Consider the following 15,643-nt stretch of genomic DNA (forward strand, 5'->3'; position numbering starts at 1 on the left):
CATTACACTGTGTGTGGGGGATGGTGGCACTGTGGGAACATTATGCTATGTGGGGGATGGTGGCACTGTGGGAACATTATGCTATGTGGGGGATGGCAGTACTGTGGGAACATTATACTGTGTGGGGGGTTGGTACTGTGGGAACATTACACTGTGTGTGGGGGATGGTGGTACTGTGGGAACATTATACTATGTGGGGGATGGTGGTACTGTGGGAACATTATACTATGTGTGGGGGATGGTGGTACTGTGGGAACATTATACTGTGTGTGGGGGATGGTGGTACTGTGGGAACATTATACTGTGTGGGAGGTGTGGAAGGTCGGCTCACTTAGCTGCTCCTCAAGGTAGACACAGGCACACATGGGGTTCTGGGTGGTTTATAGCATCATGAACCCAAAGCCCAAAATGGTAACAGAAAAACAGCCTTTCTGGCTCCAAAGAAAAAATAAACAGCTCATACAAAGTCCTGCCCAGAGCTTCTGGGACAACACATGTGGCAGCTCTCACAGGAGCTTCAGTATGGAGACTTCCTTGCCTCCACACAACTCAGCCAGAGGGAAAAAACTGCTGGACATTTATTTCCCCAGCCACACTGAGGCGGAGATATGGGGAGTGGGCATCCTGCCCATCTCTTACCTACTCACCTAAAAACCCACCCATAACATGGCAGCTTAACTCCTTCAGCACAAAGAATGCTGAAGAGAAACTTATGGGTTTCTAGATCACGGAGGAAAGCAATCTCCATGCCACATGTCTCCCCTCACAGACAGCGCCAGTGATCCTGTCACAGGGGTATTATACATAAGGGGCATTACACTGTGTGGGGGCAAAGAAAGGGGCCTGTACTAGGAGGACAATCTGTTCCCTCACTTCCTGTCCTCCATAGTTGGGTCCTATGTATCTATTACAGGAAACAGAGCAAACATGTTATGATTCTTATAAAGTGGCCACAAAAACCTCAAAAGAGTCTCAGTGCAGAAGGGGTTAATGTCCCCGGCGCTCAGTAATGGGGAATCTCCACTTACCTCCACCCGCAGAGCCGCACTCCACATGGTAAATGCTAGAGTGTATGGGCTCCTTCCAGGTGTGACGTCATTTCCGGGGGCGTGTCCTATCGGAAGGGGGCGTGTTCTCCGAGGCGACAAAGGAAAGCAGCATGACAGCTTGTGGACGCCATGGAGGTCAGTGGTTTCAGGGTGAAAAATGCTACTTGCCCATCGCTATTCGCTATTGGGGGGAGGCCCTGTGGTGGTCGACCTACTTGTCTGTGTGGGGAGTGACCCGTGGTGGGATTTTGGGGGGCTTCACTGCTGCTGGCTATTGTGGGGGACCCCTGTGGTGGGATTTGGGGGGGCTCTGCTGCTGCTGGCTATTGTGGGGGACCCCTGCAGTGTGATTTGGGGGGGACCCCTGTGGTGGGATTTTGGTGGGCTCCACTGCTGCTGGCTATTGTGGGGGACCCCTGCGGTGGGATTTGGGGGGCTCCGCTGCTGCTTGCTATTGTGGGGGACCCCTGCGGTAGTTTTTGGGGGGCTTGGCTGCTGCTGGCTATTGTGGGGGACCCCTGCGGTGGGATTTTGGGAGGCTCTGCTGCTGCTGGCTATTGTGGGGGACCCCTGCGGTGGGATTTTGGGAGGCTCTGCTGCTGCTGGCTATTGTGGGGGACCCCTGTGGTGGGATTTTGGGGGGCTCCGCTGCTGCTGGCTATTGTGGGGGATCCCTGCGGTGGGATTTTGGGAGGCTCCGCTGCTGCTGGCTATTGTGGGGGACCCCTGCTGTGGGGTTTTGGTGGGCTCCGCTGCTGCTTGCTATTGTGGGGGACCCCTGCTGTGGGATTTTGAGGGGCTCCGCTGCTGCTTGCTATTGTGGGGGACCCCTGCGGTGGGTTTTTGGGGGGCTCCGCTGCTGCTGGCTATTGTGGGGGATCCCTGCGGTGGGATTGGGGGGGCTCCGCTGCTGCTGGCTATTGTGGGGGACCCCTGCGGTGGGATTTTGGGGGGCTCGGCTGCTGCTGGCTATTGTGGGGGATCCCTGCGGTGGGATTTTGCGGGGCTCCGCTGCTGCTGGCTATTGTGGGGGACCCCTGCGGTGGGATTTTGGGAGGCTCCGCTGCTGCTGGCTATTGTGGGGAACCCCTGCGGTGGGATTTTGGGAGGCTCCGCTGCTGCTGGCTATTGTGGGGGACCCCTGTGGTGGGATTTTGGGGGTCTCCGCTGCTGCTGGCTATTGTGGGGGATCCCTGCTGTGGGATTTTGGGAGGCTCCGCTGCTGCTGGCTATTGTGGGGGACCCCTGCGGTGGGGTTTTGGTGGGCTCCGCTGCTGCTGGCTATTGTGGGGGATCCCTGCGGTGGGATTTTGGGGGGCTCCGCTGCTGCTGGCTATTGTGGGGGACCCCTGCGGTGGGATTTTGGGAGGCTCCGCTGCTGCTGGCTATTGTGGGGGACCCCTGCGGTGGGATTTTGGGAGGCTCCGCTGCTGCTGGCTATTGTGGGGGACCCCTGCGGTGGGATTTTGGGAGGCTCCGCTGCTGCTGGCTATTGTGGGGGACCCCTGTGGTGGGATTTTGGGGGGCTCCGCTGCTGCTGGCTATTGTGGGGGATCCCTGCGGTGGGATTTTGGGAGGCTCCGCTGCTGCTGGCTATTGTGGGGGACCCCTGCGGTGGGGTTTTGGTGGGCTCCGCTGCTGCTGGCTATTGTGGGGGACCTCTGCGGTGTGATTTGGGGGGGACCCCTGTGGTGGGATTTGGGGGGGCTCCGCTGCTGCTGGCTATTGTGGGGGACCCCTGCGGTGGGATTTTGGGGGTTCGGCTGCTGCTGGCTATTGTGGGGGACCCCTGTGGTGGGATTTTGGGGGGCTCCGCTGCTGCTGGCTATTGTGGGGGATTCCTGCGGTGGGATTTTGGGGGGCTCCGCTGCTGCTGGCTATTGTGGGGGACCCCTGTGGTGGGATTTGGGGGGCTCCGCTGCTGCTGGCTATTGTGGGGGACCCCTGCGGTGTGATTTGGGGGGGGGCTCCGCTGCTGCTGGCTATTGTGGGGGACCCCTGTTTTGGGATTTGGGGGGGCTCCGCTGCTGCTGGCTATTGTGGGGGACCCCTGTTTTGGGATTTGGGGGGGCTCCGCTGCTGCTGGCTATTGTGGGGGACCCCTGCGGTGGGATTTTGGGGGGACCTGCTGCTGGCTATTGTGGGATTTTGTGGGATGGACTGCCGCTGGCTGTTGTGGTGGACTTCTGTGGTAGGCGACCTGCTTGTGTGAGGGGGGCTGCAGGCTATTGGGGGACCCCTGACCTGCTTGTGGGGGGGGCGACCTGCTGCATGCTATTGGGGGTGACCTGCTTGTGGGGGGGGGGACCTGCTGCTGGCAATTGGGGGGACCTCTGTGGTGTGATTTGGGGGCGACCTGCGTGCGGGGGACCCCTTTTAGTGAGGGTGACCTGCTTATGGTTGGGTTTGGGGAGGCGACCTGCTTGTTGCGGGACCCCTTTTAGTGTGGGCGACCTGCTTGTGGAGGGGTGACCTGCTGATGGCTATTGATGGGCCCCTGTGGTGGGGTTTGGGGGTGACCTGCTGGCTATTGAGGGGGACCTCTGTGGTGGGGTTTGGAGGTGACGTGCTGCTTACGGGGTGGACCCCTTTTAGTGGGGGCGACCTGCTGCTGGCTGGTGGTGGGGTTTGAGGGCGACATGCTTGTGGTCGGGTTTTGGGAGGGCGTGACCTGCTGTCTATTGGGGGGGACCCTTGTGGTGGATGTGGGGGGAGACCTGCTGCAAGCTATTGGGGGACCCCTGTGGTGGGATGTGGGGGTGACCTGCTTGTGGTGGGATGTGGGGAGGTGACCTGCATGTGAGGGGTGACCTGCTGCAGGCTATTTGGGGGACCCCTGTGGTGAGATTTGAGGGCGACCTGCTTGTCGTTGAATGTGGGAGGGCAACCTGCTTGTCGTTGAATGTGGGGAGGCGACCTGCTTGTCGTTGAATGTGGGGAGGCGACCTGCTTGTCGTTGAATGTGGGGAGGCGACCTGCTTGTCGTTGAATGTGGGGAGGCGACCTGCTGCTGGCTATTGGGGGGGATCCCGTGGTGGGATTTGGGGACGACCTGCTGCTTACAGATGGAACCCTTTTATTAGGGGGTGACCTGCTGCTTACTGGGGGATCCCTTTTATTGGGGGGGGGCGACCTGCTTATGGGTTGGGTTTGGGGGGGGGCTGAAGAGGGTTTAAGCTGGGTGGGGGGTGGACATCGAAGGGGGTGTGCTGGGTTGGGGGGTCCACGTCCGATGGGTGTTGGACGTCCGATGGGGGTTTGTGGGGGTTGGACGTCCGAAGGGGGTGTGTGCTGGGTGGGGGGGTCCACGTCCGATGGGGGTTTGTGCGGGGTGGCGGGTCTGCATCTGGGGGTTTGTGCTGGGTGGGGGGTTCCGCGTCTGGTGGGGTTGGACGTCCGATGGGGGTTGGACGTCCGATGGGGGTTTGTGGGGGTTGGACGTCCGATGAGAGTTTAAGCTGGGGTGGCGTTCGATTGGAGGGGGTGTCTGATGGGATTTATGGTTGGGGCAGGGGGCGTCATATTTGGACTTACGCTTGAGGGGAGGGAATGTCTGGTGGGCTTTGGATTTATCCTGTGGGGTCCGCTGGTTAATGTGAGGTGGAGGTTTCTGACTGGGGGAGTGAGGTTATGCTGTGTGGCCATCTGTTTGATGTGGGGGGGGGGGCTAATGCTTCATTGGGGTACACAAAAAAAATGAGTGTATGCTGCTTATGCTATGCAAAAAAAAAATTTAGGTATTTCCCTGTAGAGGAGGCCACACCACCAACTGGCACGAAGCTAATCCTTTTTAGCTTAATGTCAGTAGGAGGCAGACATAGGTCTGGACCCCCCAGCCCAGCTTCTGACTTAGGTTTTGGGGGTTTTTTTATTAATGATTTTCCTTTTTCTTTTTTCTTTTTTTTTCAGATACGGCTTTTGAGGGCGACAGTGGAATTGTCACTCTAATCTCCCACCTAGAATTGTCACTACCGTATCATCTGTGGTCTACGAGGCAAGGCCCTAACACATCAAGAGTGTTTGTGGTTCCCCAGAGGACGGTCCATGCCACGAATCCCCCTACCCTCTGGCCCCCCCAGAGCCAGATAGAGTAGGGAGGGAAGACGAATCCGTTATGTGCCAGCCACCGAAAGGTCTGCGTTCAGGTTATTCCATGCCCATCTTCATCATCGGTCTGCGAAAAATGATGTGTGATCTTCAGGACAGGTATATCCTACCAGGCAGTGAGGGGGCTACTTTAAAAAAAAAAAAAGAGAGAAAAAATGGAAAGGACAGGACAAGTATGTCCTAGTTTGCCCCTGAGCAATATGGACGTCTCCTGAGGAAACCTTCCTATTCATGCAGCCTCCATGTTTTCCAGAGGCTCCTGTGACCCTGCTCTTAAAATATCCAGGCTTCGGTCTAGGCCTTCTCTGGTGGCCGGTCCACACCGCCAGTGCCCTGAACAATCATGCACGCCAAGAGTACTTCGCTTCTGCAACAGAGGACTAAAGTCTGCCTCCCAAGAGATCTGCTGTTCAATTTTGGTTGTTTTGGAAATGTTCTGTCCAATAAACCGACGGGACAACTCTCTGACCCGCCAGGAAAAGACGAGACCTTCCTTTAGGCCAACCCCCTCCTGGCATCCATGAACCCACCAGCACTGGTCAGCTAGGCCTGGATCTAGCAGACTCTCCATCGACATGATGGGGCTTTCCCACCTTGGATGTTTCTCAGGGTCGGCTGCCGTGTCCTTCACAATTCAAGGCCGGTATTATGATCTCTGGTCTGGGACACCAAAACCTCAGACACCGGCGGAGGCAGGCCTGGGGGGAACAGAGCCACATACCAAACCGACAGTCCAGCCCGCAGGCACCAACAGCATACTACAGTTTTACAATACTGTAGAAATGCATAAAATGAAACAAGCAAAGGCATAAAGTTATTCAATGCAAAAAAATGCAGTTTTATAAAATTGGAAACGTTTCTATATCTAATGGTAAAATGATATTTATCCAGTATTTCTATAAGTAAAAGTCTGAGATTTCTGTGGGAAATGGTCATTTGTTCCTCTTAAACCAGTTCTGAATGTAAATAAAACATTGCTCTGATGAAGTCTCCACATTGTATTTTCGCCTTTCATTTCATGCGTAGGGCAGGACAAGCCCATGATGTATCTGTGTAACACATGGAAGGTGCTATAATAACAGCCTTAGGCTGGTTTCACACCAGCGTTCGGCAGGGCTTCGGATGGCAGCCTTCCTCCTCCGTTAAGGCTACTTTCACACTAACGTCGCTTGCTGTACGTCTCAATGCGTCGTTTTGGAGAAAAAACGCATCCTGCAAAGTTGCCCACAGGATGCGTTTTTTCTCCATAGACTTTCATTAGCAACACATTGGGACGGATTGCCACACGTCGCATCCGTCGTGCGACAGATGCGTCGTGTTTTGGCGGACCGTCGGCACAAAAAAACATTCCATATAACTTTTTTTGTGCGTCGAGTCTGCCATTTTCGACCGCGCATGCGCGGCCGAACCTCCGCCCCCTCCTCCCCAGAACCTACAATGGGCCACGGATGTGTTGTACAACTGCCTCCACTGCCCACATTGTTCTACATAAAACACACTGGCCGACGGTTTGCGACGGCCCGTACCGACGGACTAGTGTGAAAGTAGCCTAAGCCCTGCTCACTGCCACAACTCTTCATTCAGTTCCGTCTACGTCTGCATGCGTCCTGCATACTCTATCTTTAATATTGGGTACGCAGGCCAAGCGGATGCCTCCGCATGCGTTGTTTTAACGCTGCGCCGACTGCAATAAAATGCAACATGTTACGTTCGACGCAGTTCAGCGCATCTTCAAAATGAGGCATGCCTGTGTACCCAATGTTAGATAGGGGACGCATGCAGACGTAGGCGGAGCTGAAGGAAGAGGCGCAGCAGTGGGCGGGGCTTAATGGAGGAAGAAGGCTGCCGAACGCTGGTGTGAAACCTGCCTGAGACAGGTAAGCCACTTTTGAAACAATGTTCACATGTACTAGCTCTTAGCCCCTTTGTGGCGGGGCCATTTTTGTAAAATCTGACCAGTGTCACTTTATATAGTAATAACTCTGGAGTGCTTCAACATCCCATTGATTTTGAGATTAATTTTTTTTTTCGTGTCATATTAGACTTTATGATAATGGTAAACTTGAGTTGATATGTTTTGCTTTATTTTGTAAAAAATCAGAAATTTTACAAATGTTAAAAAATATAAATTTTTAATGATTTTCCCTTTAAGGCCGGAGTCACACTAGAGAGGAATACGGACGAGTGCTATGGGAGAAAAAAATCGCATAGCACTCGAACCAATGTTAATCTCCCATCACTTTTTTTTCACGGCCGTATTATATGTGCGAGTGAAATTGCAGTATGCTGTGATTTGCACCGTATATCAGCCGAGACTCGCCAATGAAAGTCTATTTGTGCAAGAAAAACTCGCACCACACGGGCCATCAGTGTGACTTGCGAGAAATACGCAACGGTGTCCTTTGAAAGGCCGACAATTCAGGTGCAGTGTACAGTAAAATCACACTGACAGGTTACAATACAATAGATATATACACAGTATAGGTGTATATAAAATCTAAAGATACACTACAGACCAAAAGTTTGGACACACCTTCTCACTTAAAGATTTTTCTGTATTTTCATGACTATGAAAATTGTACATTCACACTGAAGGCATCAAAACTATGAATTAACACATGTGGAATTATATACTTAATTTCAGTTGTTTCACACTTTTTTGTTATGTCTTATATTCTAGGTTCTTCAAAGTAGCCACCTTTTTCTTTGACTGCTTTTCACACTCTTGGCATTCTCTTGATGAGCTGCAAGAGGTAGTCACTGGGAATGATTTTCACTTCACAGGTGTGCCCTGTCAGGTTTAATAAGTGGGATTTCTTGCCTTATAAATGGGTTTGGGACCATCAGTTGTGTTGTGCAGAAGTCTGGTGGATACACAGCTGATAGTCCTACTGAATAGACTGTTAGAATTTGTATTATGGCAGGAAAAAAGCAGCTAAGTAAAGAAAAACGAGTGGCCATCATTACTTTAAGAAATGAAGGTCAGTCAGTCCGAAAAATTGGGAAAACTGAAAGTGTCCCCAAGTGCAGTGGGAAAAACCACCAAGCGCTACTAAGAAACTGGCTCACATGAGGACCGCCCCAGGAAAGGAATACCAAGAGTCACCTCTGCTTCTGAGGATAAGTTTATCCGAGTCACCAGCCTCAGAAATCGCAGGTTAACAGCAGCTCAGATTAGAGACCAGGTCAATGCCACACAGAGTTCTAGCAGCAGACACATCTCTACAACAACTGTTAGGGCTTGTTTCCATTTGCGAGAAACACATCCGTATCTCGCATGTGGAAACCAAGCTGTGGCGCCGGCACTTTGAAGCGGAGCGTGCAGCTCCATGTGTTCCTATGCGGCCGCACGCTCCGCTCTGGAGTGCCGGTGCTACAGCTTGGTTTCCACATGCGAGATACGGACGTGTTTCTCGCAAATGGAAACAAGCCCTTAAGAGGAGACTTTGTGCAGCAGGCCTTCATGGTAAAATAGCTTCTAGGAAACCACTGCTAAGGACAAGCAACAAGCAGAAGAGACTTGTTTGGGCTAAATAACGCAAGGAATGGACATTAGACCAGTGGAAACCTGTTCTTTGGTCAGATGAGTCCAAATTTTAGATCTTTGGTTCCAACCACCGTGTCTTTGTACACAGAAAATGTGAACGGATGGACTCTAAATGCCTGGTTTCCACCGTGAAGCATGGAGGAGGAGGTGTGATGGTGTGGGGGGGCTTTGCTGGTGACACTGTTGGGGATTTATTCAAAATTGAAGGCATACTGAACCAGCATGGCTACCACAGCATCTTGCAGCGGCATGCTATACCATCCGGTTTACGTTTAGTTGGACCATCATTTATTTTTCAACAGGACAATAACCCAAACACACCTCCAGGCAGTAAAAGGACTATTTGACCAAGAAGGAGAGTGATGGGGTGCTATGCCAGATGACCTGGCCTCCACAGTCACCAGACCTGAACCCAATCGAGATGGTTTGGGGTGAGCTGGACCGCAGAGTGAAGGCAAAAAGGGCCAACAAGTGCTAATCATCTCTGGGAACTCCTTCAAGATTGTTGGAAGACCATTCCCAGTGACTACCTCTTGAAGCTCATCAAGAGACTGCCAAGAGTGTGCAAAGCAGTCATCAAAGCAAAAGGTGGCTACTTTGAAAAACCTAGAATATAAGACATATTTTCAGTTGCCTTACACTTTTATTAAGTATATAATTCCACATAGTTTTGATGCCTTCAGTGTGAATGTACAGTTTTCATAGTCATGAAAATACAGAAAAATCTTTATGAGGTGTCTAAACATTTGGTCTGTACTGTCTGTGTGTATGTATGTGTGTGTGTATGTATGTGTGTGTGTGTGTGTGTGTGTGTATATGTGTGTGTGTGTATATATATATATATACATATACACTCACTGGCCACTTTATTAGGTACACCTGTCCAACTTCTTGTTAACACTTAATTTCTAATCAGCCAATCACATGGCGGCAACTCAGTGCATTTAGGCATGTAGACATGGTCAAGACAATCTCCTGCAGTTCAAACCGAGCATCAGTATGGGGAAGAAAGGTGATTTGAATGCCTTTGAACGTGGCATGGTTGTTGGTGCCAGAAGGGCTGGTCTGAGTATTTCAGAAACTGCTGATCTACTGGGATTTTCACGCACAACCATCTCTAGGGTTTACAGAGAATGGTCCGAAAAAAAAAAAAAATCCAGTGAGCGGCAGTTCTGTGGGCGGAAATGCCTTGTTGATGCCAGAGGTCAGAGGAGAATGGGCAGACTGGTTCGAGCTGATAGAAAGGCAACAGTGACTCAAATCGCCACCCGTTACAACCAAGGTAGGCCTAAGAGCATCTCTGAACGCACAGTGCGTCGAACTTTGAGGCAGATGGGCTACAGCAGCAGAAGACCACACCGGGTACCACTCCTTTCAGCTAAGAACAGGAAACTGAGGCTACAATTTGCACAAGCTCATCGAAATTGGACAGTAGAAGATTGGAAAAACGTTGCTTGGTCTGATGAGTCTCGATTTCTGCTGCGACATTCGGATGGTAGGGTCAGAATTTGGCGTAAACAACATGAAATCTTAGGGATGTGGTGGAACGGGAGATTCGCATCAGGGATGTGCAGCCGACAAATCTGCGGCAACTGTGTGATGCCATCATGTCAATATGGACCAAAATCTCTGAGGAATGCTTCCAGCACCTTGTTGAATCTATGCCACGAAGAATTGAGGCAGTTCTGAAGGCAAAAGGGGGTCCAACCCGTTACTAGCATGGTGTACCTAATAAAGTGGCCAGTGAGTGTATATATATATATATATATATATATATATATATATATATATATATATATATAATATATCACACGGACAGCAGAATAGCTGATAATTAATTTGTCGGCTTCTGTTAAATTATTGCAGAGGCTGACAGGATAGGAGACATGGTTTACATACAGTAAACCATTGCAGAACAGTTAGACTTATATAGGTCAGTGACTAATACGGTTAGTAGTGTGTGTGTGTGTGTGTGTAAAATTTGGGGCCTGTATGTATTTAATAATGTTTTCACTGAAAAAACTGGCGTGGGCTCCCGCACAATTTTCTGTGCCACAGAGGGAAAGCCAGTGACTGAGGACAGATATTATAGCCTAGAGAGGGACCATGGTTATTGCCACCCCAGAAAAGGTGCATCTGTAAGATGCGCCAATTCTGGCACTCAGCCTCTGTCTTCTCACTGCCCTGTCGTGGTATATGGGGTAATAAGGGGTTAATGTCACCTTTGTATTGTAAGGTGACATTAGGCCAGCTTAGTAATGGAGAGATGTCTGATAGATGCCTCTCCATTACTAACCTGTGGGCTTGATATTACTTGACAATAAAAAGGTGACATCAACCGCACAATTATGAACCCCTCTGCTACAGGGCAAGTGGGAAGAGCGAGGCTAAGTGCCAGAATATAAGTATAAGATGCGCCATTTCTGCGACGGCTGAGAGCTGATGGTTTTTAGCCTGTGGGGCTGCCAATATCCATGGCCTCTTCACAGGCTATAAATATCAGCCTACAGCTGTCTGCCTAGCATTTGGTGGTTGGATTTTATGTCAATATTTTGTGTCCCCCTGTAAAATAGCCAGTAAAGGCTAAGCAAACAGCTGTGAGCTGATATTAATAGCCTGGGAACCTTTATGGTTATTGGCTCCTTTCCAGAATAGTAACATCAGCTGTCAGCTTTCCCACTGCTGGTTATGAAAATTATGCGGGAGCCCATGCAGGTTTTATTTTTTGAAAAATAAACATATTGCATTTCACGCAGGTTTCTTAGTTGTTTTTTTTACAGCATATGTAGGTTAATTATGTTAATGCTCCTACATGGGTGTGTGTGTGTCTTTAGTTAATATTAATGAGGGTATCTCGTGAAGAGTTTGAATAAGGAAATGCATCAAATTCCTTTATTTATTTTTTAACATCTTTATTTAGCGCTCACGATTTACAGAAACGCATAAAAAAGTACAGAATTTCCACTGCGTTTTCTGCTAAGAGACGCACTAACCATGCAGACATTTTCCTCAAGCAAATCTGCAACGTGTGCACATAGCCTTAACCATTATGCGTCCATATTCATTAATGAGCAGAACCACGTGACCGCTGAACACAGGAAGAGCTGCCCGGAGACCATCGGACATGCAGGGACCATGCCAGGAGCAGGTGAGTATGTGACAGCCGCCGCTTCCCCGCCGACAATGACTCGAGTATAAGCCGAGAGGGTCTCTTTCTGCCCAAAAAAAATTCGGCTTATACGCGAGTATATACGGTACAGCACTCTAGAAGGGTGTGTATAAGGGCATATAGGTGCTGGTGGTACTATATATGGGGAAAACCTGGTGACAGGTTCCCTTTAAGAAACCTATGGAACTAGGTTAAAATTAGCATTTTTTGGAATGGTGAAAAACTTGTAATTTAAATATTGATGGTGGGTGAACTGCAGGTGGTCTGTGTCGCTTCATACGTTTAAGGCCGGGGTCACACTAGCGTAGAATACGGATGAGCGCTATGTGAGAAAGCATCGCATGGCACTCGGACCAGTGTTAATCTATGGGGCAGATCACATCTGTGATTATTTTTTTCATGCCAAATCAGCATACGAGAACAATCGCAGCATATATACCTGACAGGGGCCCATACAGTGTATACCTACAATAATATATACCTGACAGGGGCCCATACATTCTGATATCATCACTAATATATACCTGACAGGGCCCATACATTCTGATATCACTAATATATATACCTGACGGGGCCCATACATTCTGATATCATCACTAATATATATATACCTGACGGGGGTCCATACATTCTGATATCACTAATATATACCTGACAGGGGCCCATACATTCTGATATCATCACTAATATATACCTGACAGGGGCCCATACATTCTGATATCATCACTAATATATACCTGACGGGGCCCATACATTCTGATATCATCACTAATATATACCTGACAGGGGCCCACACATTCTGATATCACCACTAATATATACCTGACAGGGGCCCACACATTCTGATATCACCACTTATACATACCTGACAGGAGCCCATACAGTCTATATCTACAATAATATATACCTGACAGGAGTCCGTACAGTCTGTATCTACAATAATATATACCTGACAGGAGCCCGTACAGTCTATATCTACAATAATATATACCTGACAGGAGCCCGTACAGTCTATATCTACAATAATATATACCTGACAGGGGCCCATACAGTCTAGTGTCTTCACAGTGAGCCGGCTAGAGTGTATGGGCTGCAGTCAGGCACCTGGAAGGAGCCCATACACTCTAGGCTCAACCCACTCCACATATATGGCTGCTCTGTGCGCACAGGACCTGTGATGAGGTCACAGGAGGGGAGGAGTCAGGGGTCACATGATCAGGGGCCTCAGTGTATGCAGGACTCTGCTGTGCTGGTTGTCATGGTGCTGGATGAGGTGAAATTTATGTGTGGGGTCAGGAGGGTTTACAGTGTGTACTGGGTGGACGGAGCGGAGCCGTGTGTGTACGAGGTGTGAGGTGTACGGAGCGGAGTTGTGTGTACTGGGTGTACGGAGCGGAGCCGTGTGTGTACAAGTTGTGAGGAGCAGACTGCATATAACAGTAGTACTGGGTGTACGGTGCTCACAGAGCGGAGCCGTGTGTACGGAGCAGACTGTATATAACAGTAGTACTGGGTGTACGCTGCTCACAGAGCGGAGCCGTGTGTACGGAGCAGACTGCATATATCAGTAGTACTGGGTGTACGGTGCTCACAGAGCGGAGCCGTGTGTACGGAGCAGACTGTATATAACAGTAGTACTGGGTGTACGCTGCTCACAGAGCGGAGCCGTGTGTACGGAGCAGACTGCATATAACAGTAGTACTGGGTGTATGCTGCTCACAGAGCGGAGCCGTGTGTACGGAGCAGACTGTATATAACAGTAGTACTGGGTGTACGCTGCTCACAGAGCGGAGCCGTGTGTACGGAGCAGACTGCATATAACAGTAGTACTGGGTGTACGCTGCGCACAGAGCGGAGCCGTGTGTATGGAGCAGACTGCATATAACAGTAGTACTGGGTGTACGCTGCTCACAGAGCGGAGCCGTGTGTACGGAGCAGACTGCATATAACAGTAGTACTGGGTGTATGCTGCTCACAGAGCGGAGCCGTGTGTACGGAGCAGACTGCATATAACAGTAGTACTGGGTGTACGCTGCGCACAGAGCGGAGCCGTGTGTACGGAGCAGACTGCATATAACAGTAGTACTGGGTGTACGCTGCGCACAGAGCGGAGCCGTGTGTACGGAGCAGACTGCATATAACAGTAGTACTGGGTGTATGCTGCACACAGAGCGGAGCCGTGTGTACGGAGCAGACTGTATATAACAGTAGTACTGGGTGTACGCTGCGCACAGAGCGGAGCCGTGTGTACGGAGCAGACTGCATATAACAGTAGTACTGGGTGTACGCTGCTCACAGAGCGGAGCCGTGTGTACGGAGCAGACTGCATATAACAGTAGTACTGGGTGTACGCTGCGCACAGAGCGGAGCCGTGTGTACGGAGCAGACTGCATATAACAGTAGTACTGGGTGTACGCTGCGCACAGAGCGGAGCCGTGTGTACGGAGCAGACTGCATATAACAGTAGTACTGGGTGTACGCTGCGCACAGAGCGGAGCCGTGTGTATGGAGCAGACTGCATATAACAGTAGTACTGGGTGTACGCTGCTCACAGAGCGGAGCCGTGTGTACGGAGCAGACTGCATATAACAGTAGTACTGGGTGTATGCTGCTCACAGAGCGGAGCCGTGTGTACGGAGCAGACTGCATATAACAGTAGTACTGGGTGTACGCTGCGCACAGAGCGGAGCCGTGTGTACGGAGCAGACTGCATATAACAGTAGTACTGGGTGTACGCTGCGCACAGAGCGGAGCCGTGTGTACGGAGCAGACTGCATATAACAGTAGTACTGGGTGTATGCTGCACACAGAGCGGAGCCGTGTGTACGGAGCAGACTGTATATAACAGTAGTACTGGGTGTACGCTGCGCACAGAGCGGAGCCGTGTGTACGGAGCAGACTGCATATAACAGTAGTACTGGGTGTACGCTGCTCACAGAGCGGAGCCGTGTGTACGGAGCAGACTGCATATAACAGTAGTACTGGGTGTACGCTGCGCACAGAGCGGAGCCGTGTGTACGGAGCAGACTGCATATAACAGTAGTACTGGGTGTACGCTGCGCACAGAGCGGAGCCGTGTGTACGGAGCAGACTGCATATAACAGTAGTACTGGGTGTATGCTGCACACAGAGCGGAGCCGTGTGTACGGAGCAGACTGCATATAACAGTAGTACTGGGTGTATGCTGCACACAGAGCGGAGCCGTGTGTACGGAGCAGACTGTATATAACAGTAGTACTGGGTGTACGCTGCGCACAGAGCGGAGCCGTGTGTATGGAGCAGACTGCATATAACAGTAGTACTGGGTGTAGGCTGCGCACAGAGCGGAGCCGTGTGTACGGAGCAGACTGCATATAACAGTAGTACTGGGTGTAGGCTGCGCACAGAGTGGAGCCGTGTGTACGGAGCAGACTGCATATAACAGTAGTACTGGGTGTACGCTGCGCACAGAGCTGAGCCGTGTGTACGGAGCAGACTGCATATAACAGTAGTACTGGGTGTACGCTGCGCACAGAGCGGAGCCGTGTGTATGGAGCAGACTGCATAGAACAGTAGTACTGGGTGTACGCTGCGCACAGAGTGGAGCCGTGTGTACGGAGCAGACTGCATATAACAGAAGTACTGGGTGTACGCTGCGCACAGAGCGGAGCGGTGTGTACGGAGCAGACTGCATATAACAGTAGTACTGGGTGTACGCTGCGCACAGAGTGGAGCCGTGTGTACGGAGCAGACTGTATATAACAAGTACTGGGTGTACGCTGCGCACAGAGC

At 50.7% G+C, this 15,643-nt stretch overlaps 1 protein-coding gene and 1 long non-coding RNA gene across 2 annotated transcripts in view; one reads left to right on the forward strand and one right to left on the reverse strand.

The window, feature by feature from the left end:
- Window positions 1–15,643, reverse strand: part of LOC143767994 (uncharacterized) — a 688,384-nt gene that overhangs the window by 100,433 nt on the left and 572,308 nt on the right. The gene's annotated exons all lie outside the window — the stretch shown is intronic.
- Window positions 1,103–6,150, forward strand: LOC143768041 (uncharacterized). The gene is made up of 2 exons (XR_013213780.1): window positions 1,103–1,184; window positions 4,959–6,150. It is a non-coding gene; the product is annotated as an uncharacterized LOC143768041 (long non-coding RNA).

This window comes from Ranitomeya variabilis, chromosome 4, assembly GCF_051348905.1.
Source record: "Ranitomeya variabilis isolate aRanVar5 chromosome 4, aRanVar5.hap1, whole genome shotgun sequence".
Taxonomy (NCBI): Eukaryota; Metazoa; Chordata; class Amphibia; order Anura; family Dendrobatidae; genus Ranitomeya; species Ranitomeya variabilis.